The 24,790-nt window shown below is 35.2% G+C and overlaps 1 protein-coding gene across 2 annotated transcripts in view; it reads left to right on the forward strand.

The window, feature by feature from the left end:
* Positions 1 to 24,790, forward strand: part of LOC115209062 (F-box-like/WD repeat-containing protein TBL1X) — an 82,275-nt gene that overhangs the window by 2,461 nt on the left and 55,024 nt on the right. The window lies entirely within an intron of this gene.

The following is a 24,790-nucleotide window of genomic DNA, read 5'->3' on the forward strand; positions in this document are numbered from 1 at the left end:
AATTTCTATTCCTTTATGTTATATATTTTAATAATTAATGGTATCTTTATATATTATATATATGTAAAGCATGTTATATATGTATATATATTGTGGTAATTGTCATTTTAGTAAATTTAGACATAATATTATGTCTAAAAGTTGATGAATACCACCTATTGATCCCCTTCCTTTTCTTATTGCTCTATAAATTAATGGTAAAATAACTTTTTACCCTCACCCATTTAGTACACTCGGTAATGTAATTTCAATGCAATAAAAAAACACTTGTGTATTAATAATTGGGTATTCTACCAGCAGTATATTGGATAAATATTATCCCTTAGTTGGTTGGATTCACAACCTCTAACTTTCTTGGAATATATATATATATGTCGATCGCTATGTATATGTGTGAATATATATAGATATGTGTATATCTATCTATCTATCTATCTATATATATATATATGTAAATTCCAAAAGAGTTAGAGGTTGTTAATTCAACCAACTAAGGGATAATATCTATCCAATATACTGCTGGTAGAAAACCCAATTATTAATACACAAGTGTTTTTTTTATTTGCATGGCAACTACACTACTGAATGTAATAAATGGGTGAGAGTAAAAAAGTTTTTTACCCTTAATTTATGTAGCAATAAGAAATTAGAGGGGATTATCAGGTATTATGTCTTTTTTAAAAAGATCATTATAACAATATATATATACATGTATAGCATAATATGCTTTACATATGCAATATATAAAAATAGCAGTAATTATTAAAATATATAATGTTACATTATATATTTTAATAATTACTGGTATTTTTATATATTGTATATATAAAGCATATTATGGTATACATGTATGTATCATCATCATCGTTTAACGTCTGCTTTCCATGCTAGCATGGGTTCGACGATTTGACTGACTGGTGAACCAGATGGCTGCACCAGGCTCCAATCTTGATCTGGCAGAGTTTCTACAGCTGGATGCCCTTCCTAATGCCAACCACTCCAAAATTTTGGGGGTGCTTTTACGTGCCACTGGCATGAGGGCCAGTCAGGTAGTATTGGCAACAGCCACGCCCAAATGGTATTTTAAAAAATAGACATAATGTCTAAAAGATGATGAATACTACCTCTTGATCCCCACCATTTTCTTATTGCTGTGTGTATATATATATATATATATATATATATACACATACATATATATATATCACCTTGACCGACCAGTCCGTCGGGCGTCCATTTGACACCACTGGTCACAGCATGCTGTCCACTTCTCTCTGGATCACGCCTTCTTCATCCATGTGATCGCAATTGCTCTCCTAAAATCGTAACTCCAGCATTGTGGAGGTCTTCCGAGTGGTCGTTTCTGCTCGCTCAGGTACCACTCGATAACTGCATGGGTCCACCGATTATCGGTGAGCCGGGCGACGTGTCCAGCCCATCTAAACTTGCTGCGTGTATATTCTACAATGACATCCCTCACGCTGGACTTCTCTCTGATGACTTCGGTGCTGATATGCTCTCTCAATGAGATTCCAAGCATTGACCTCTCCATGGCTCTTTGAGCCGTTACCAATCTCTGTTCTCTCTTTGTTGTAGCCCATGTTTCACTACCATATAACATTGCAAGTAGAACTGCGCTATTGATATATATATATATATATATATATATACACACACACACACACACCCCACACATGTATACGACGGGCTTCTTTCAGTTTCTGACTACCAAATCCACTCGTAAGGCTTTGGTTGGCCCGAAGCTATAGTAGAAGACACTTGTCCAAGTTGTCATGCAGCGGGACTGAACCCGGAACCATGTAGTTTGTAAGCAAGCTACTTACCACACAGCCACTCCTGCATCTATATATATATATATATATATATATATATATATATATATGTGTGTGTGTATATATGTATATATATTTATAAGTATCTATATGTATATATTTCTATCTATGTATAATTCATATATATGTATTTTTTTATATTGATGTATATATATATTTGTATATATGCATGTATATATATATATATATATATATATATATATATATATATGTATGCATATGTGTATGTATATATATATGTATGCATATGTGTATGTATATATATATGTATGCATATGTGTATGTATATATATATGTATGCATATGTGTATGTATATATATATAATGCACATATGTATGTATATATAATGTTTATATGTATATAGAAATGTGTGTGTATGTATATATGAAAAATATCATTATAGGTATAACAATACTATAAACAATTACGGAAAAATGAAAGAGAAAAAGATGTTGAATGAAAATCAGATTGAATACAAATTAGGCATCAATACATACGTGCGTTTCAAAGGATAATACAAATATGTAAGAAAAACATTATAACCATAGTAATTCTAATTAAATTAATACATTGTCATACATTGTCATAGTAAAAATGTACATACATGCAGAGAAAAAAACCAAAGCGGACTTAACAAGGAAAAAACATCGATCAGAGAAGACTGGCTGGTGTAATTTTAGATAGTTACCTTACTCAAAAACTAGCCCTGGGTAGGGGAGACAATCAGAAAAAAGTAGGACAAAGAAATGAATATATGAAGAAGAAAAATGCTATAAATTTAGAAGTGATAGAAAAAACGTATACACTTAAAACAAGGACATACATGTATGAATGCATGCACACATACACAACAAACACATATACTACTATTTTCATACTGTTATTACTTGCTCTGGCTGTTTTTTTATAAGTATGATGAATCGTTATTAGAAAACATTCTTTTGAACTTATTTTTTACGACATGTGTATATATATATGTATGTATGAATAGTGTATATATATATATGTATATATATATATGTGTATATATATATATATATATGTGTGTGTGTGTGTGTGTGTATAAATGTGTATATATGTATAAACATCTATATGTATACATGTTTGTATGTGTGTGTGTGTGTGTGTATAAATGTGTATATATGTATAAACATCTATATGTATACATGTTTGTATATGTGTGTGTGTGTGTGTATAAATGTGTATATATGTATAAACATCTATATGTATACATGTTTGTATATGTAAATATGTGTACGTATATATATATGTACATGTGTATATATATATATACGTATATATCTATATACATATATATATATTTGTATACATATATGTATGTATGCATATATATGTATATATATATATGTATGTATATATATATGTATGTAAACGTGTTTAGATATGCGTATGCATATATAAATATCTTTATATATGTATATAATGTATATGTATATATGTGTATCTATGTATATATCTATATATATGTTTGTGTAAATATATATATTTGTATATATGTATATGTATTCATATTTGTGTGTATATATATATGTGTATGCATATATATGTACGTATATGCATATGTATGTATATGCATATTTATGTACGTATATATATATATATATATGTATGTACATGTATATATATATGTATTTGTATGTAAATATATGTGTATGTATATATATGTATATCTTGTATATATATATATGCATGTATACATATATGTGTATATATATATATGCATGTATATATATATATATATATATATGTATATCTTGTATATATATGCATGTATATATATATATATATATATGTATATCTTGTATATATATGCATGTATATATATATATATATATATATATATATATATATATATATCGAAGACAGATGTGTAAACAACAAAAGACATATTAGTTTAGCGCTTGGCAAGTACACAGTCTTTTAGATTTCAAGGCTGCTCTTCTCAACAGTAAGCAATACAGAAATAAACAGGGATAGAAAATAGAAAAATGGTTAGAGGCTAGTGAGCTATGATGGTGAATGCTGGACAGTGGTGTCACACAAGATATCTGGGAAGAAGGGTAGATAATAAAGTAGTGTTGATCTCAAAATGACGGTGCACGTGTGTGTATGTGAGAGTGTATATGTGCGTGTGGAAGGAAGCTGGTGACCATGACATGTGCATGTGTATGTTAGTGGATGATGGTGTAAGTGCTCGGAAGTGGTCAGTGGTAGTGTGTGAGCTGGTGTAGGTGCTGGGAAGTGGTCAGAGCTAGTGTGTGCAGTGTGAGGTGATTGTGGGGGAAGCAAGGGTGGGTCTAAGGGATGGGATGTATAGGGATTGTAGGTTTAGAATGTGTAGGCATGGGGTAACGAGGGAGTGACGATGAAGGGAGAAGGCGGGTTGGAGTGAAGAGAGGAAGTAGGTGCCAAAGCAATAGGTTTGAGAGGGAGAGAGGAGGGGTTTCGATGAAGATAGGAGGAGAGTTGAGCCCATGTGGTGGAAAGGAGTGAAGAGAGAAGAATAATTCCTGCTCACGGCAAAGACAGGAGTCCATATGGCCACTATGCAAGGACAATCCGAACACAGGTGTTGTAAAGAGTGACCGGTAGAGCGGAAATAGCATGAGACCAGGGTGCCATTGCAGAGTCGGATGTCTCGGAGGTTTTCTGTGAACTGGTCAGCCAAGCAGCGTCCTGTTCAACCAATGTATAGAGAAGGACAGAGAAAGCAAGAGATGCAGTAGATGACGTTGCTAGAAGTGCAGGTGAAAGATTCAGTGATATGATAGTTGATGATGGGTGCCTTTGAGGAGGGTGGCGTTGGAGAGGTAAGGGCAAGTGCGGCAGTGTGGGTGAGAGCAGAGGAATAAGCTGGGTTGGGAGAAGCTGTTGATAAAGAGGTCTCATAGGTTGTGGGCTCGTTTGAAGGAGGGGAAGTGTCAGTTAGGGAAGATGTGCAAAGTGAAGAGGTCGCACTGGAGTCCCCGGAAAGCTCGGAGAATGGTATTGTGGTGGTGTGGTAGGTGAGAGGAAATGGGTGATGGCAGGGCGGGTGCGGGGGAGCAGATACAGGGTCCATAAAGCGTGCTCTGGCAAGGGCAGTATGTATAGTGGTGAGGGGATATCCATGTAGGTTGAAGTGGCGAGCCATGAGTTGAGGTTGAGTCTCAAAGTCATGGATGTCACTGCAGAGCCTGCGTAGATGGAGGAATAAGGGATGGAGAGCTTGGTGTGTTTAGGGTGGGAGGAGGAGAAGTTGAGGTATGAGTGTGAGTCTGTGTGTTTGTAGTGGGTGGAGGTGGTGAAAGTGGAGTGATGAATGCTGACCGAAAGTCGAGAAAGGCGACTGAAGTGTCGGAAATAGTGCAGAGCCTGGTGCAGTCTCCTGGCTTCCCAGACCCTGGTTGAACCATCCAACCCATGCTAGCATAGAAAACGGACGTTAAACGATGATGATGATGATATATATATATATATATATATATATATATATAAAATATTATTAGAGACAAAACCACTATTTTGCAAAACAAACAAGGAAAGACTTAATCAATACATAAAATTTTAATAAATAGTCAAAAAAACCGCCACTACAATCGTTTCTTGTCTTGATCGACAATCTTCAGGTGGACTTCCAATTACAAGTCAGTTTCAAATAATGAAACTGACTTGTAATTGGAAGTCCACCTGAAGATTGTCGATCAAGACAAAACGATTGTAGTGGCGGTTTTTTTGACTATTTATTAAAATTTTATGTATTGATTAAGTCTTTCCTTGTTTGTTTTGCAAAATAGTGGTTTTGTCTCTAATAATATTTTATAATATTTTACTATAAAATTGGATTTAATCCTAAATCTGATTTTTTCCCTGTAAATTTGGATTTATTCCCTAATATTTATTATATATATATATATATATATGCATGTATATATACGTATATGTATGTTTATACATATATGTATATATTGGGTTGGCAACTAAGTTCCCGCCATCTTTTTAAATTTTGGAATCCACTTTTTTTGAGAATTCTATTTTTCAATCATTTTGGAATCTATTTTGTTTTTTTTATAGTTGATTTTAGTTAATTTTTGTTTGTTTTTAGATCATTAAAATGGAATGTTAAGTTAAGGAAAATGAGCATTTTCGACAACTTTTTCCTTTTAATCAAGGTTCTAAGGCTGCAAAAGCTACTTGCGACATTTGTGCTGTGTATGGAGAGGGTGCCATAGATGAAAGAACTGCTCGTGATTAGTTTGCCAAGTTCAAAAATGGAAATTTTGACCTCAAAGATGCACCTCGTTCTGGCCGTCCAGTTGAGTTCGATGAAGAGCGATTAAACCAACTTTTGCACGAAAGTTCTTGTCAAATGACAAGGGAACTGGCAGAGAAAATGGAATGCTCCCACACTGCTATAGAGAAACATCTTCACTCAATGGGAAAGGTTCAGAAGTATGGAGCTTGGGTTCTGCATACTTTAAGTGACAACAAAAAAAAATCAACGAGCCACAATCTCTGCTGGTTTACTTGCTCATCACTGCTCAACTCATGGACACAAGCAACGATTTCTTTACTGGCAACGAAAAATGGTGCCTGTACATCAATATGAAGCAGTGTAAAGAATGGCTTAGCCCCGGTAAACAAGGGACACTGCACGTGAAAGAAGATCTTCATCCGCGTAAAACGATGTGTGTATGGTGGAACTGAGAAGGGATTATCCATTACGAATTGCTTGAACAGAACCAGACGGTCAATGTGGAACTCTATGTTCAACAGATGGAACAGCTCAACACAGCTATTCAAGAGAAATCGACAGCATGGAGTTCTTCTGCTGCATGACAACGCCCGTCTTCATATAGCCAATATGACCAAGGAAGCCATTCAAACGCATGGCTGGAAAGTACTGCCACACCCCCCGTACTCTCCTGATTTGGCACCAACGGATTTCCACTTCTTTCGATCTCTTTCAAATGCTATGCGCTGAGTTTCATTCAATGCTGATGCAGAATCGAGAACTTGGATAAATTTTTCAAATCGTAATTGGGTGATTTCTACCAACGAAATCTTGTTGAATGTTGGGAAGAAGTTATAAACAACAAGGGTGAATACATTATTGCTTAATTAGTTGTTATTTTTTATTAAGCCTTTAAGAAAATTAAAATTTCAAAAAAACCGCAGAAACTTGGTTGCCTACCCAATATATGTATATATATGTGTGTGTATATATATATATATATATATATATATATATAGGTATGTATATATGTAAATATATTCATATATATATATATATACCCGTATGTATTTGTATATATATATATGTGTGTGTGTGTGTATATATAGGTATATATATCTATAAGTAGAGATATTATGTATATATATGTGTGTATATATATGTATAGGTATGTATATATTTATGTATATATATATATATGTATAAATGTATATATATGTGTGTATATATACATATATGTATATATGCATATATATATATATATATATATATACACACACATGTAAATATATGTATATATATATATTTATGTATGTATATAATGGTTGTACATGGATCTATATATGTATATATCATCATCATCATCGTTTAATGTCCGTTTTCCATGCTAGCATGGGTTGGATGGTTCAACCGGAGTCTGGGAAGCCAGGAGGCTGTACCAGGCTCCACTCTGATCTGGCAGTGTTTTTACAGCTGGATGCCCTTCCTAACGCCAACCACTCCGTGAGTGTAGTGGGTGCTTTTTACGTGCCACCGGAAGCTGGCAATGGCCACTATCGGTTGGTGCTTTTTACGTGTCACCAGCTTGGACACCAGTCAAGGTGGCGCTGGCATCGGCCACGTTTGGATGGTGCTTTTTACGTGCCACCAGCATGGGTATCACAACTATAATTTCCATTTGATTTTTATTTTGATGTTGATGTACTTGACTCAGTAGGTCTCCTCAAGCAGAGCAGGTCACCCTACGATCCAAGGTTAGCACAGCAGGCTGTCCTGTGAGCCATGAATTCACTTCATTTGTCGGGTTTTCACAGTCACAGCATATCTCAGAGGTCTCAGTCTTTCGTCATTGCCTCTGTGAGACCCAATGTTCAAAGGTCATGCTTGACCACCTCATCCCATCTCTCTTCACACATTTCTCCTCATCCATCTGTAGTACATGACCATACCAATGCAAACGTCTCTCCTGCACGCCACATCCTTATGTCCAACATTATATATGCTTATATATATATGTGTATATATATATATATAGGTATGTATATATACACATATATAGGTGTATTGGTATATATATTTGTATATAGGTGTATTGGTATATATATTTGTATATATATATATAGGTATAGGTATATACATGTATATATATATATATGTATATGTTTATACATGTATGTATATTTATATGTGTGTGTGTCCCTATATATATCCCTTTATATATCTATATATATGTATATATATATATCTATAAATATAGGTGTAATATATATGTATATGTGTATATATATATATATCTATGCATATATGCATATGGATATATGTATATATATGGTCATGTATATATGTATTCATCATAATAAATTGCTAGCCACCTTACCTTTTTCTATTTTCTCTCCCTGTTTATTCCTGTGTTCCTTTATGTCAAAGGGCATAGGTTTGAAACGTAAAAGACTTTCTCCACTTCCCGAGCATTAAACTAATACATCTGTTTGTTGTTTACACACCCATTGCTGTCTTTTGTTTTTTTTGTAAATTCTCTCTATATGCATAGATATATCTATGCATAGATATGTGTATATGTATAATATATAAGTATAGATATATGTATATATGCATATGTACACATATGTATATATGTGTATAGGTATATATGTATATATTTACATGTATTTTTACATATGTCTTTATATGTATACGTATATGTATAGCTGTATGTATGTATGTATATATGTATATATGTGTATAGGTATATATGTATATATTTACATGTATTTTTACATGTCTTTATATGTATACAGCTGTATGTATGTATATATGTGTATAGGTATATATGTATATATTTACATGTATTTTTACATATATGTCTTTATATGTATACGTATATGTATAGCTGTATGTATATATATATATATATATATAAACACGCTTATGTATGCTTATATATACGCCTGTGAATGCGTACATATTGATGAATATGTATACGGGCATGTATGTGTATTTGTGTGTCTATATATATATATATATAGAGAGAGAGAGATTTATATATTTATGTGCATATATACACATACATATATCGATGGATGAATATATAAATAGTTATATGTATGTGTGTGTATGTTTATGCCTTGTTATATTCACGTGTGTATATGTTTAAATATAGTTATATGTACGTGTGTATATATTCGTGTATGTATATGTATATATTACGTATATTTTATATATACATGCGTTGGTTCTCGGAAGTCGCGTCTATCTTAACAATTTTGTAAATAATAACTATTTCTTGTAGCCATTGCTTGTTGATTGCTTATTAGTTCTATATATATATATATATATATATATATGAAATATGAAGGAAATTTTAGCATATTCGGTTATACTTTTAAGACAGCATTTCCTCTTTAATTGCTTGAGTAACGTTGATGTACTTCGTAATCTTCAACGTTGTATATCTTATGTTTGTATAAAGGTGAACATGCAGTCTTTTAATACATTTTGTGTAAATATTACTGGCCTCATGTCGGCTGTTTATATCGTCCAAATACGTCACATATTGGTTACGGATACTTTGGTCGCCTTATTTGAAGGAAGGAGCTAATGTCTGTTGGGTAGAGGTGTATTTTATCGGAATATAATACACTCACGGAAATTCTTTTGCGTGTCTCTGCCTATATTTGACCCAGGGTCACTCCTAGTCGACCTGACTTATGATTAAAGGTATTCCAGCCGGGACCATCCCCTCTTTACAATTCCGCCGAGGTCGACTTTGCCTTTCATCTTTTCGGGGTCGATAAATTAAGTACCAGTTACGCACTGGGGTCGATGTAATCGACTTAATACCTATGTCTGTCCTTGTTTGTCCCCTCTGTGTCTAGCCCCTTGTGGGTAATAAAGAAATAGGTATTCCAGCCGAGACCATCCCCTCTTTACTGGTATTTACTTCTGCTTTACATTATTTTATTGCCCCCTCCTTCTTATTAACGGGTAGGGTGCGATTTGTGGGGGAAATGTGGTTGTTATTTCTTGCAGATCCAACAATCAGATATACTTTCGTTCGTTTTATGATATGCTCTTATCGTTAGTGGTGGATGGTAGGACTTCTCATTTTCGTTTAAATATATTGCTAAATTTTGTTTCCCTTTTACATGTGTATATTTCAGCTGCAAGTGAAACGAACACTCTTTGTGCTCATTCATAATTTTCAATCTCTGTAAAATTTAAAATGCAACAAAACAACATAATAATTGCTAACTGTTGCAGTATAGAAAATTCATCCATGAAACTTCTTTAATTAAACCCGCTTATTTAGTGTAGCCCACCGTAAAGGTTAATTCTCTTTGGGTGAGCGAGTTAGCAACCCCGGTTTTCATTTAGAAAGCATTTCCCTGCTTTAGGTCGCTATTACCACAGGGAAAATATAAACATTATGTTTTCATATTACCCTCCTATAAAAATCACTTTTCGCGCTTCCATACGCAATATGTTATTACCACACCCTTTGTAATTTCAGTTACAATTTTAAATCGTAGTACTGTAAAATTGTTATGGTCAAATTTGTGCGACTCGTTCCAGAATAGGCTAATTGATATCAAAATAATAATAGCGATTAATCCAGAGTTTTCTCTTCTGTGTATTGATATATAATGTTTATATCAGGCTTTTAAGTATTATTATTAAGATAACAACTTGAGAGTGGGCACTGCCTGTACCAAATAAGATTCAGGATGGAGTTTTGGCTATAAGTGAAGCATTTGGGATGTTTATTATTTTCATCAAAAAGGAACAAATATATGTGTGTGTGTATGTATATATATAATATATATATAATATATATATAATATATATATATATACATATATATATATATATATATATATATATATAATATATATATATATTATATATATATATATATCATCATCATCATCATCGTCCGCTTTCCATGCTAGCATGGGTTGGGCGGTTCAACTGGGGTCTGGCAAGCCCGAAGGCTGCACCAGGCCAGTCAGATCTGGCAGTGTTTCTACAGCTGGATGCCCTTCCTATGCCACCACTCCGAGAGTGTAGTGGGTGATTTTATGTGCCACCGACACAGTGCCAGACGAGGCTGGCAGACGGCCACGCTCGGATAGTGTTTTTTATGTGCCACCGACACAGGTGCCAGACGAGGCTGGCAGACGGCCACGCTCGGATGAGATATATATATATATATATATATATATTATATATACTAGCAGTATCGTCCGGCGTTGCTCAGGTTTGTAAGGGAAATAACTATAAAGCATTTTTAGAGAGTTATAGCCAAAAAATAGCAAAAAAATGGAAAAAAATGATGGTAAATTTTTTTTGAGAGTGAAAAAAGGTTGAGTTGCGTCCCCTAGACAGTTTGCGGTTTGTGTTTCTGATTCTCGACCCCATGTCGAATTTATCGATTTTTTTCAGAACTGGGGGAACTTTTCAAAATTCTCGTTGCGTTAGTTTTGAATTATGACATTGGGCTATGTGTGTGTCAAGTTTCATCAGAATCGGTTGAAAGCCGTGGTCAGGGTGAGGGTACAAGCAAACAGACACACAGAAACACGCACAGACAAACTGCCGTTTATATAGAGATATATATATATATATACACATACACACACATTGCGGTGGATAAATTGTCTAAATTACGCGCAAAAATGAAAATAGCATTACCATCACATTTTAACAGATATATTTACCGAAATTACATAAAAATATCTTGAAATACTAAAGAGTAAATTTATTCAATAAAATCGCCATTGGCTTTAACCATGGCCTCCAGACGACTTCATAATCTCCTGCAGCTCTTCTAGATGGTTTCTTTGTTTGAGTTGGTGAATGCTGCCATAATCCTTGCCTTCGGTTTATCTTTGGTGTTTCAAGGCGTTTTGTTGGTCTCTCACTCAAATGCGCCCCACACACAATAATAAAGGGAGTTGTAGTCTGGGGAGTTAGGTGGCCAGATGTTAGGTGTGATGTGGTCGCAGAAATTGTCTGACAGCCATGACTGGGTTCTCCTGCTTTTGTGACATGATGCCAAGTCCTGTTGCCAGAGATAGGGTCTTCCAGTAGCTGCCCTCTTGACCCAGAGCTGCACTACCTCCTCCAGACACTTGATGTAGGCCTCTGTGTTGAGTCTGAAGCTGTGTGGGAAGATGAATGGAGGCATAACGTCGCCATCACTAGCAATCACTCCAAACATCATGACGTTGACTGGATGTTTGATTTTCATCACTCTCGGTACATGTTTTGGGGACACGGCAAGCCAATGGTTGTTCTGTGCGTCGACCATTTGATCCTGGCAGAATTTTTTCTCACCTGAGAAAAACCTGAGCATGTTTTGTTGGAGGGGCTGCTTGAGTTCAAAAGCTTTGTAGCACGGTAGAGCATCTCTTCATGTACAACTTGCTTGATAAGAAACTCAGACACTCCCATGTACCTGGTGATGAACCTGATTGACTTGGAGGGATTGTCAGTCATGGCCTGGATCTCACCAACAAATTCAGGAGTTCTTTTCTTATCAGAACAATCAGAGTGAGTTTTCCAAGCTGTTGTATCTTCGTAATCACCATTAGACTCATCCAACTCTTTCTGAATTCTCTGCACTGTCCACAGACTGACACCCAAACACCCTGAAATGTTTGTATTGGAACTTCTGATGAGAATACCAAACAGTGCTGCGTGTTGTTTCCAAATTTCTGGCTGTGTGAATTGCATCAGGGTGCGCTGTTTTTCTCAGATGGTGCCCATCTGACTCTACTATACTGTGTAGTCAACAAAATCCAAAACAAACAATGCGCATGCATGAAATTAAAAATATAAAATGACAACAATTTACCCATCACAGCCTGTGTGTGTATATATATATATATATATATATATATATAATATATATATATGTGTATATACACACACACACTTAGACATGTTAAGAAAGGGATGTAGGTTCGCATCCCACGCAGATAGGAAAGCCTTTTTTTTTGTGCAGGGCTTAGATGCCACGATCGGATGGTGCTTTTTATGTAGACTATATATATATATAAGAAATATTGAATTTCTAAATCTCTCGTAGAGACCTGTACGGTGGTAGGGCGATAGAATGGTTGTATACTGTCAATCTAACAAGAACGTGACAGTAGGGGGTACACCACCGTTGTATAGCCCTAGGAGGCATCGAACGCCTCCTGACAGCTTCGACACATTTTTTCCCCCGACTCTAAATTTACAATCGCCCCACCACCGTACAGGTCTCTACGAGAGATTTAGAAATTCAATATTTCTTATTTTGATAATCAGTGAATAGACTTCACTGAGTTTACATATATACAGATACGAAGTCCAGACAAATATCACCAGCCGACCGGTGTCTGCTACTCTAGGCCGATGAAGGACAATGATCCTGAAACACGGTGTCCCTAGATGCAGTTCTGGCGGTTGGGGGTGTTTGTCTCCCCTTCGTATATGTATATAAGGACACAGGGAAAAAATGTGTTGAAGCTGTCAGGAGGCGTTCGATGCCTCCTAGGGCTATACAACGTGGTGTACCCCCTACTGTCACGTTCTTGTTAGATTGACAGTATACAACCATTCTATATATATTATAGCATTAAAACTACAGTGATCTCAGAAACAAGCCAGATTTTTTATTAATATGCTCAGTTCTTGTTAAAGTTTTCAAATATTAAAACTTTTGCAGAATTAACTTCCTTAAAAATTCTAAATTTTGTTTCAAAGCTGGATTGTAAATTTAGAGTCAGATGATGTTTCTTAAATCTTTAACTATTTAACATGTTAACCAGTCATATCCAGCCCAAATATTCTACCTGTTTTGTGTTGAAATCGGCCAGATTTAGACTCTCACACCTACTCACAATGTCATTCTATAAACAAGCAATCACATCATCAAAATCTCAACACTATGAGATAATAATGCATGATTAATTCAAAACAATGTGCATAAACAAGCATTACATTTGACAGTAATCTGAATGCTAAAAGGTTAAAGCAATCACATTAATAACTAGTTAATCTTCGTCTAGTTATTTGGTATCAAACTGTGTATGGTTATTGAAACAAAATTGAGGGCAAGGTTTGATAAAATTCCAAAGAGACTGGACAGAATTTATTCCAAAACAACTTGGAATTTATTCCAAAGTACAGTTCTATGATGAAATATCTGTTAATCTGCCAGATTTGTTTTTGTCTCAAAATCTAAGTTTCTTATTGTTGTTATCAGTATTGTATTACAAGACTTGGATCTTGCACATATTCTTCATGACTTCTGTTATGTTTTGTTACCTAAGTATGGGCGCAGGAGTGGCTATGTGGTAAGTAGCTTGCTTACTGACCACATGGTTCTGGGTTCAGTCCCACTGAGTGGCACCCTGGGCAAGTGTCTTTTATAACTTTGGGCTGATCAAAGCCTTGTGAGTAGATTTGGTAGATGGAAACTGAAAGAAGCCCATTATGTATATATACATATATATATATATGTATATGTTTGTGTGTCTGTTTGTCCCCCTACCATCACTTGACAACCAATGTTAATGTGTTTATGTTTCTGTAACTTAGTGGTTTGGCAAAAGAGACTGATAGAATAAGTACTAGGCTTCCAAAGAATAAGCCCTGGGGTAAATTTCTTTGACTAAAAGCTGTGCTCCAGTATGGCTGCAATCGAAACGAGTAAAAGAATATGGACTTTTGATAAATGGAACTGTTGCAGAAGACACTTACCCAAGGTGCCATGCAGTGTGACTGAACCCAAAGCAGTGTGGTTGGGGAAGAAAACTTTTTACTACCCAGCCATGTCTGCGCTACATATATCTGTGTTATTTTAAAATTAAGGAATTAAAGATTAAAAGTATTTAGCTATTCACATATCTAATCATCATCATCATCATCATGTAACGTCTGTTCTCCATGCTAGCATGGGGTGGACAGTTCGACTGGGGATCTAGGAAGCCAGAAGGCTGCACCAGGCTCCAGTCTGATCTGGCAATGTTTCTACAGCTGGATGCCCTTCCCGATGCCAACCACTCCGTGAGTGTAGTGGTTGCTTTTTACATGCCACTGGCACGGGAGCCAGTCAAGGCGGCGCTGGCATCGCCCACGTTTGGATGGTGCTTTTTACGTGCCACTGGCATGGAAGCCAATCTAGGCGGCACTGGCATCAGCAACGTTCGGATGGTGCTTTTTACGTGCCACTGGCACAGGGATCACAACTGCAGTTTCCATTGATTTTTTATGTTGGTGTACTTGACTCAATGGATCTCCTCAAGCACGGTGTTTCTTTACTTGCCACCTGCACAGGAATCGGTCCAGCGGCCCTGGCAACTGCCGGGTGCCAGTCATAGAATTGGTTCAATTTCGATTCCGATTTTGAATATCTTTAAATGAGTTATTTAATCATGGCTGAAGAGTTCAGGCTGAATGAAAATAGACTATTAATTGATAATTTTAATCCTCAATTTAATATCTTAGATCCTATTTTTAGTTGGAAAGATGTCATTATCATCTTCATTCTACACTTGCTTTCTATTGGTTGTCACAACGCGAGTCTCTTCTTGGAGTTATTGCACTCCTCGATGGGTTGGAGGAACTTATGTTGCTTTTACATATTATTTTTGACTTGGTTTCTACTTCTCTAGTATGTTTGGCATACTGTTAAAAATTTGCTCGACCTTGTATTCTATCTTATTCAACTGACAGCTTAGTGGTTAGATCCTATATTTCAGTGGCTATCATGTATATTAACTTTTACAGGCATGGATGGTTGTGTGGTAAAGAAGTTTGCTTCACAACTGCATAATTTGAGGTTCAGTCACATTGTCTGCCACCTTTGACAAGTGTCTTCTATAGCCCAGGGATGACTGATGCCTTGCTTGTGGATTTAGTAGTTTTTATACTGTCTGTCTCTCTCTCTCACACACACACACAATGTGCATATGTATATATCATCATTTAACATGTGTATGCATATCATTGCTTGACAACTTTGTTTATGTTGCCCTGATTTAGTGGTTTGGATGGGTGAGAGGAGAAGATACTGATAGAATAAGTATCAGACTTGAAATAAGTACTTGGCTTCATTCGATTGACCAAGACCTGCAGGGTGGTGCTCCAGTATGGCCACAGCCCAATGACTGAAAAAGAATAAAAAAATTAGATGAAGTCTACATATTTCCACTCATTCATCTCTTGGATGTTAGCCATAAAAACTTCCAGTGTTAAACTGGAAATTTTGATCTTTTACTACTTTTATTGCTCTCTCAATTCTTTAAATAACAATACTTTGAATTTCTTTCACCAACCACACAATTAGTACAGGTTGAACAAAGGTGAGATTTACTAAGAAACAAGATCACTCTTCAACCCTGACCCTTTGCAGACAATACTCATTTGAAACCGTCATAGGTCTATGGATACTAGGTCTAATAATCTGTATTATGCTCTCTCTCTCTCTCTCTCTCCCCTCTTTAGTCTTCACAAAGTTGTCTGTAGCATAAGCATGTAACAATTCCTGTTCTTTGTACAGTATTGATTTATGTTTGTTGATGTATAAGCAGTTCTTGTTAAGACTTTTTTACTTTCTGTTCTGGCTCAAGTTATTCTATACATTAGAGTATCTTTTGTTTTATAACCCTTCCAAAACTAGATTGCTTTTTTTTTTTTTTTTTTTTTTTTATTTGAGAACATAAATAATGAGTTGGTAGGTGGGGTAGATTTAGGATATTTAGTGAAGTGTGCATGTTGCATAAACCCAGTTTAGCTGAGATTGACAAGCTTTACAAATGATAATGATCAAATCAATGACTAGATTAAATCTCAAATCCATTGTCTGGGCAAATGTCCTATACTATAGCCTTGAATAACCAAATGCTTGTCGACGAAATTAGATAAACCAGTAGTTCTGAAACTTATAAATACTAAGCTCGGTGGTAAAAATATTTGTGAAATGCTTGCATGCACCACCCCACCGATATTTTTTAATATGAAGACATAATAGATTTGCATCTCTACAATTCTTCTTTCTTCACCATGGTATTTGAGCAGTTTAAGACAATCTTTATTTTATTAAATATGGCTATTTATTTGCCTTCTTTTCAGATCTCACACCTTTCCCTTATGAGAAACATTGAGATGAACAGTACTGTGCAAGAAGCCTGTTAGGTGAACTCTGTTCTTAGGTAGTGGTCAACTGAATCCTTTTGTGATCATATTTCTAATGAAACCTGCTACTTAAGTGTTTCATTTCGTATTGGAAATAATTATGAATTAAGGATTGCGTAAAATAGTAACCATATCTGTTCTTAGTAAGCTAGTGTTTGGAGCATAATTTAAAAGGTTTTAAAGAAAATTATGATAGAAGGTGGTAATTTAGATACAAACACTTCAAAACCGATGGTTTTTGTGTCACAAATCCAGGGTTCTCAAGCAGATTAAACTGTCACTTGGGTCTAATCAAGTTACTGACTCTTGAGTGCCAGAGTCCATTCTGTTGGTTCATGTCTCTGGTCTTAGGTTAGCTCAATATCTTGATGTGCTTCTTCCTGCTGCATTAACCTATTAGTTGTGTTTTCTTCCTTTTACTGCACTTTTAGCCTCTAAGATCCTGCAAATAAAGGTTACGGGTTATTTTCTTCCTCTGACTAAGCTTAGATAAAAAAAGTTCTATTTCTAAATGACAAATATAAATCCTTTATATGCAATAGAAGCAGTATTAAATTGAAATAACCTACTGTGTATCATACTCAATGAAAATACATCACTGAAAGGCAAATTTACTGTGGTATTTGACTAGAGATAAAATCTTATAGATGTACTGTATTTAAAAACAATATCATCATCATCGTTTAACATCTGATTTCTATGCTGGCATGGGTTGGATGGTTTGACTGAGGACTGGCAAGGTTTCTACAGCTGGATGCCCTTCCTACCACCAACTACTCTGAGACTGTAGTGGGGGGCATTTTACGTGCCACTGTCCATGCTCGAATGGTGCTTTTTACATGCCACTGGCATGAGTGCCAGTCAGGTGGCACTGGCATCAGCCATGACAATGATTTCACTTGACTCAACAGGTCTTCTTAAGCACAGCATATTACCCAACAGTTGAAAGATACTTTTAAATGGGCTGGTTATGTGACACTGGCATTGGCTACGGCTATGATCTCATTGTTCCAGCAGTAGCTAGCAAGAATGCCAGATGCATTTCAGCCACATTGGACCTTGTTAGTGGCATATACATACTAACATCTAGCCACATTCCTAGATGAAATTTGTCACCTCCATAGGAAAAAAATGAATTAAATCTAGCCAACATACCTTTAGGATAACCATATTTAACTGAACTCAATCCTATATATTTGGCTTCTTTGATTTTTAGGAGTTTCCCATTCTAGTTTTTATCCAATTCTGATAACTGGCAAATTTTGTCGGAATTATTATAAATAGGCTGACCACACAAAGGGTGGGGTCAATTACCATAATATAATAAGGTATTACAGCAGAAATCCATAAAAGTTTAAGAAGTAGTACATACAGCATTTATAAATCAGTCAGTAAATCTAGGCTGTATTTAATTGTGCATGCATTGGTAGCTTAGTAGATAACACAAGCCATTTGGCAGATTTGTTGGCGTGGTGGATAAAATACTTTATAATAATCAGTCCGGCTGTCTACACATGATGTTCAATTCTCATTGAGGTCAACTTTGCCTTTCATCTTTTTAGAGTTGATGAATATTCCTTGTTTGTTTCTTTTTCTGGAAAAATTGACTCTGGTTCAGAGCTGGAACTGTATGGGCTCTGTCTAAAAATGTTGCAAGACAGCAGTGCTCCTTTGGCTCCTTCAAGAAGCTGAAGGCTCAAGCAAGCCTGGTAGATTAAGGTGTTAATAAACTCTATTTAGAAATATAATTAGAGATCAAATCTAGCTTGGAACAAATAGGACAACTAATAATGCCCAGAAATAAAAATGATGTGTAAAGGGAAACCAAATATGGATTTGATAATGAGGAAAACTTTGTGATAGCGCTTCTCAATACATATATAATATAATGTGTGTGTGTGTGTGTGTGTGTGTCACTGTCATGCATGTGGTGCCTTTTGTTTCCAATTTTCTATATAAACATTTCTGATTTGGTGAATTACTCATAGAAGCAGGGCTGGCAACAAGAAGGGCATCCAGGCACAGAAAAATTCACCTCAGTAAATTCCATCCGACAAATGTGAGTATAGCAAGGTGGATGCTAAAGGGATAATGATGATATATTATATATTTTATAGTATTGATTCCTTTTATGAGGTACTTCATAAATCTCCCATCTTTTACTTTGTGTTAATTGATTTACTGTATACTGTATATAGTCCCCTCATCATGTTCCATGGGTTACATATTGAAGCTTCCCCTTATTCATCCTACTGTGGAATCATTTTGAAATTTTAGTTTGAAGTGATCACACTATGTCAAACAAGAATATGATCACTGCTCAACTATTTAATCATCGTCGTAGTCTAATCAAGCTGTTCCAACTGTGACCATCCCATCTTTTTAATAGAATCTCGGACAACATTGTCGGGTATGTACTATTATTTAAAATGGTAGGCTGTGATTTGAGGGAGTAGAGACTTAGAGGAGATATGGCTGCTATTTCTGTTAGAGATCTATTGGTTCATCATCATAAATTTAAATGCAGGCAGTGACTTAGTAAGTAGAGTGTCAGTTTTGATCATGTAATTAACAAGTCAGTTCAAAGCTTGTACTTTCATCATCTGTCAAAGTCAGTTTCTCTCTTCTTTCAGATCAGTTAAGTCATATATAGTTGTAGTGTACTGAGTTATGAAGCTGAAAGCTAAATTTTAGAGCAGTATTCATGACTCTTTTATGGGACTTCCAAGAAAGGTAAAAGGTAGGAAGGAAGGTATCTTCAACCTAGAGACCTGGCACAATTGCTCTCAACAGAGTGGACTCTGCTAAGGTCACCCAAGATGCAAGATAGTAGTAATGTTATATTGAGTGATGTAAAGTTAACTGTGCTATTGCCACTCCATTAATTAATAAAACTACATGAAGGGTGCATCTTTGTGATCACATGACTTGCTAGAAATAATAACCAAATTCCCTCAAGTCATACCATATTTTGAAATGTAGTCCTAAAATATATAAGAAAAATGAACTGGCAATAGCAGGAATATTTTTGACTATAAGTCTGTTCAACCACTTTTGACCTGTGGTTAAACAATAACTAAGATTACCTAAGCGAAATGGCAGACTTAATGAAGTGATGGAAAGAATGTGTTAAGGTAATTTGTTCCAACTCTCTGTGTTTTGAGTTCAAATTCTACAAAGGTCAACTTTGTCTTTCATTCTTTAAGTGTCGATAAACAGAGTATCATCCCAGGTTGGTGTATTGCCAGAAGTGTTGAACCTCTGATGAAGTGCCATGTGGTATCTCTTCTGGCTCTGTGCATTCTGAGTTTAAATCTCATCCAATCACTGAAAAATGACGAGACTTCTTTCAGGAGTTCCAATCAACATAATATAAATGATATGAAAAACTAATAGAATCATAGTTTCCTTGGTTTAATCAGAAGTTTGACTGCCACCAAGATTATATATTTATGGATTCCTTATATTTTCTTTAAAGTTTTCATTTTTAAGTAAAAGATCTTACCTATATAAGTTTGCTTTCATGCATTTCAATCTCCAGTTTCATATAATTGCAATATATTTAACACTTTTCTCATTTTACTTCTACTGAAACATTGTTTATTTTTCAATTAACCCTTTAGTATTTAAACCGGCCATATCCGGCCAAAATATTTAATCTGTTTTATGTTCAAACTGACCAGATCCAGGCCGTCACACCTACCCTACAATGTTATTCTACATTAAGTGATTACACCATCAAGATCTTGGAGATATGAGACAATGCATGATTAATTCAAATCAATGGGAATCAATAGGCATTATGTTTGATAGAATAATCTGAACACTAAAGGGTTAATTTTGGAAATAATGAAAAACACGAGAGATATAGTGAGGTGGTTTTTCATTATTACCAAGCTAGTGTCTGAAACAGATAACATTATGATGGAAGGTTTTAATCTAAAAAGGAATATTCTAAAATAGGTGATTTTTTTTTTTGTATCATAAAACCAGTGAGAGTCTGTTCTCAGGTAGCAGGGTGTAGTGTCAAGGATTAAGCTCTTAAAAAATAGTTATATTTCAGGATGGTCATTTAAAAAATTTTTATTTTTTGCCAAATAAATACACACACTATATATTTGTTCTTCACTTGTTTATTAATATTCTTATTTTATCTTATGCCCATTATCTGGAAATCTTGTCACATATCTGAGACCTCTTCAGCAACTCTTTCCATCCATGTGTATCCTCCTGCTCTGCTTAGTCCATTTAAAAAAAACACCTTTTCTATCTAAAATGGTTTTGGACTGCTTGATAACAAAACCTAATTTTCAAAGTGTTCATGTAGAAATTAAAACTTAACCCTTTTGTTACCATATTTCTGTTGAAATAAACTGCCTTTGTTTCAATTCAATTTTAAAATAATGAAGAATTTAGTAAAATAATTTTTTAATTATTAAGCTGGGGTCTGGAACAATTTAGCATAAAATTTTGATGGAAAATTATAATTTTAGATCACTTAAAGAAGTAAGTTAATGTCATAGAATCAGGGTTGGTCTCAGGTGGGTTGGTATCAAAAGGGTTAATAATAATTTTATTGAAATCTGTTTTTTGTTATATTCCAAGCATTAACTTCATCATGAGTATTATTGTTTTTATGTTCATTTTTTTTCTATGCTGGCATAGATTTGATGAGATTTATTGAGGTAGTACTCCGTGGACAGATATTCTTCTTGTGGACAACTGTTTTTCTTCATGTGAAGCAGTGGCAGCAAAACTGTCACTGGACATTACTTGCAAGAGTCATTGTTTTTGCTCATATAGTCACAGTGTGAGGACATGTATAAAGACACATGTATACACACACACACACATATGTGAGCATGCATATATATATATATATATATATATATATATGTGGCTGTGTGGTAAGTAGCTTGCTAACCAACCACATGGTTCCGGGTTCAGTCCCACTGCGTGACATCTTGGGCAAGTGTCTTCTGCTATAGCCCCGGGCCGACCAATGCCTTGTGAGTGGATTTGGTAGGTGGAAACTGAAAGAGGTCCGTCGTATATATGTATATATATATATATAATATATATATATATATATATATATATATATATATATATGCGTGTTTGTGTGTCTGTGTTTGTCCCCCTAGCATTGCTTGACAACCGATGCTGGTGCGTTTATGTCCCCGTTACTTAGCGGTTCGGCATATTTAATCATACATACAATAGGCGCAGGAGTGGCTGTGTGGTAAGTAGCTTGCTAATCAACCACATGGTTCCAGGTTCAGTCCCACTGCGTGTCATCTTGGGCAAGTGTCTTCTGCTATAGCCCCGGGCCGACCAATGCCTTGTGAGTGGATTTGGTAGACGGAAACTGAAAGAAGCCTGCCGTATATATGTATATGTATGTATATATATATATATATATATATATATATATATATATATATATATGTGTGTGTGTGTGTGTGTTTGTGTGTCTGTGTTTGTCCACCTAGCATTGCTTGACAACCGATGCTGGAATGTTTACGTCCCCGTTACTTAGTGGTTCGGCAAAAGAGACCGATAGAATAAGTACTGGGCTTACAAAGAATAAGTCCCAGGGTCGATTTGCTCGACTAAAGGCGGTGCTCCAGCATGGCCGCAGTCAAATGACTGAAACAAGTAAAAGAGTAAAGAGAGTAGAGTACACTGCTTTTAATCAATCATACATTTTCCTGTAACTCTGAGATTTGATGATGTAATTGCATATTTTCAGGAGGACATTGTGAGATAGGTGTCTGGATCTGACTGGTTTGAACACAAAACTGGTAGAATATTTGGGCTGCATATGGCTAGTTTAAATGCTAAAGGGTTAAATATCCATGGAATTTGTTGAAGCAGATTTTCTACAACTTGATGCTCTCACTGTCACCAACCCTCACCCGTTTCCCATCAAAGTTATTTCTCATGTCCAGACATTTTTCACAGAAGACTGGAACAAATAATATATTCATTTACAATCATCACATGATGTCAAGAGAATGATACACAAACACCCACACCCATATATGATGGGCTTTTTTCAGTTTCTGTCTACCATATCCATTCAAAGACTTTGACCTGGGCTATAGTGGGAAACACTTGCCCGGTGTGCTGTGCATTGAAAATGTACATATATGTTTGTGATGTATGTATATGTATATATATATCCAAAAAAATATATGTATATCTGTATATGTGTGTATACCCCCTCCCACGCACATATACACTAACATGTATATAAGCTTAACAAAACCAGTAGTTTGCTCCTGGATTATCAAGTTTTTAGATATTATGAACTGATGTGAAACTGCTTAAATTTGTTCCCATTAATTTCCTCTTTACTGAAACCTACCTAACAACTGAACCTACCCAGTAATCACTAAGTGTTAACTCATTCACTGTTGCTTTTGTGCATAATACTTTAATCTTTACAGCTTTAGAAAGAGATTCTTCTCTCCTAACAATTTTTTATACTGGAAACAAAGAGGCAGGGTAGCTTATTACTAGTATGGCCAGTTGTTCACAATTTAAAATCATTGTTTAGCGAGAGCTATTTCAAATTGTGTTGTTATATACTTAATTCAGTCAACTGATTTTCATACTCACATTACATGGAGACGCAGTGGCTGAGTGGATAAAAATTAATTTTTCAAATTGAGATTTGTGTAATAATTTTTTTTTTTATTGTGTTAAGGGTGTCAGCATGTGCGAAGCACTAAATATATCCATTGTGTTTCTATTGAAGTAGAGCAACTAATAAAATGGAAAATGACTGTGTGATACACACAGAGGATGTACAGTGTGTATCTCTCTTACTTTTAAAATAGTTTTGCCATGTCTCTTCCCTGTGTGTTATAAGAGGTCACTGCCCTTTAAAAACCTATCCAATCTATGCGAGCATGAAAGAGCAGATGGAAAAATGACAATTATGAATACAGACATAGTAGCTGGTGTTAACTGGAAAGCCTGCTTGTAGTACCTATCAATACCAAATCCTCTAATACAAGAATAAATTCTATGGTTAAATGTTTGGCTTTCACATGTAAAGCATCAAAAATAGATTTAACAATTCATGGTAGTATAGTATGCTTAAGGGATTCTATTTGTGGTTAGTTGATCTGCTGGAAATAGCTATCAAAATTTCCTCAAATTAAACCATTCACATTTTTTTAAAAAAAAAAGGGCCCACTTTATATCAGACATTTGCAACCTTTCTCCAGAAGCAGACCACATAAGACATAGCTTGTTATCAGGTGCACTACTCTATTAAAATATTTGAGGTCATTTTTCATTAGGTGCACCATTTAGAAAGTCCTGTATTCTGCAGTTTACTCATGACTGCTTTATTTGTTATGTCAGGAATACCATTGTTTATATATTTATGCTTGATCAGGACCGATCTTGGGCTAAACAACTCGATATCAGTTCAGTTACTATTATCTTCAGTTTCTTTTGCTCCCTTAACAATATACTGTTTGTAAATTTATTATCATAGTG

Source organism: Octopus sinensis, linkage group LG3 (genome assembly GCF_006345805.1).
Source record: "Octopus sinensis linkage group LG3, ASM634580v1, whole genome shotgun sequence".
Lineage (NCBI taxonomy): Eukaryota > Metazoa > Mollusca > Cephalopoda > Octopoda > Octopodidae > Octopus > Octopus sinensis.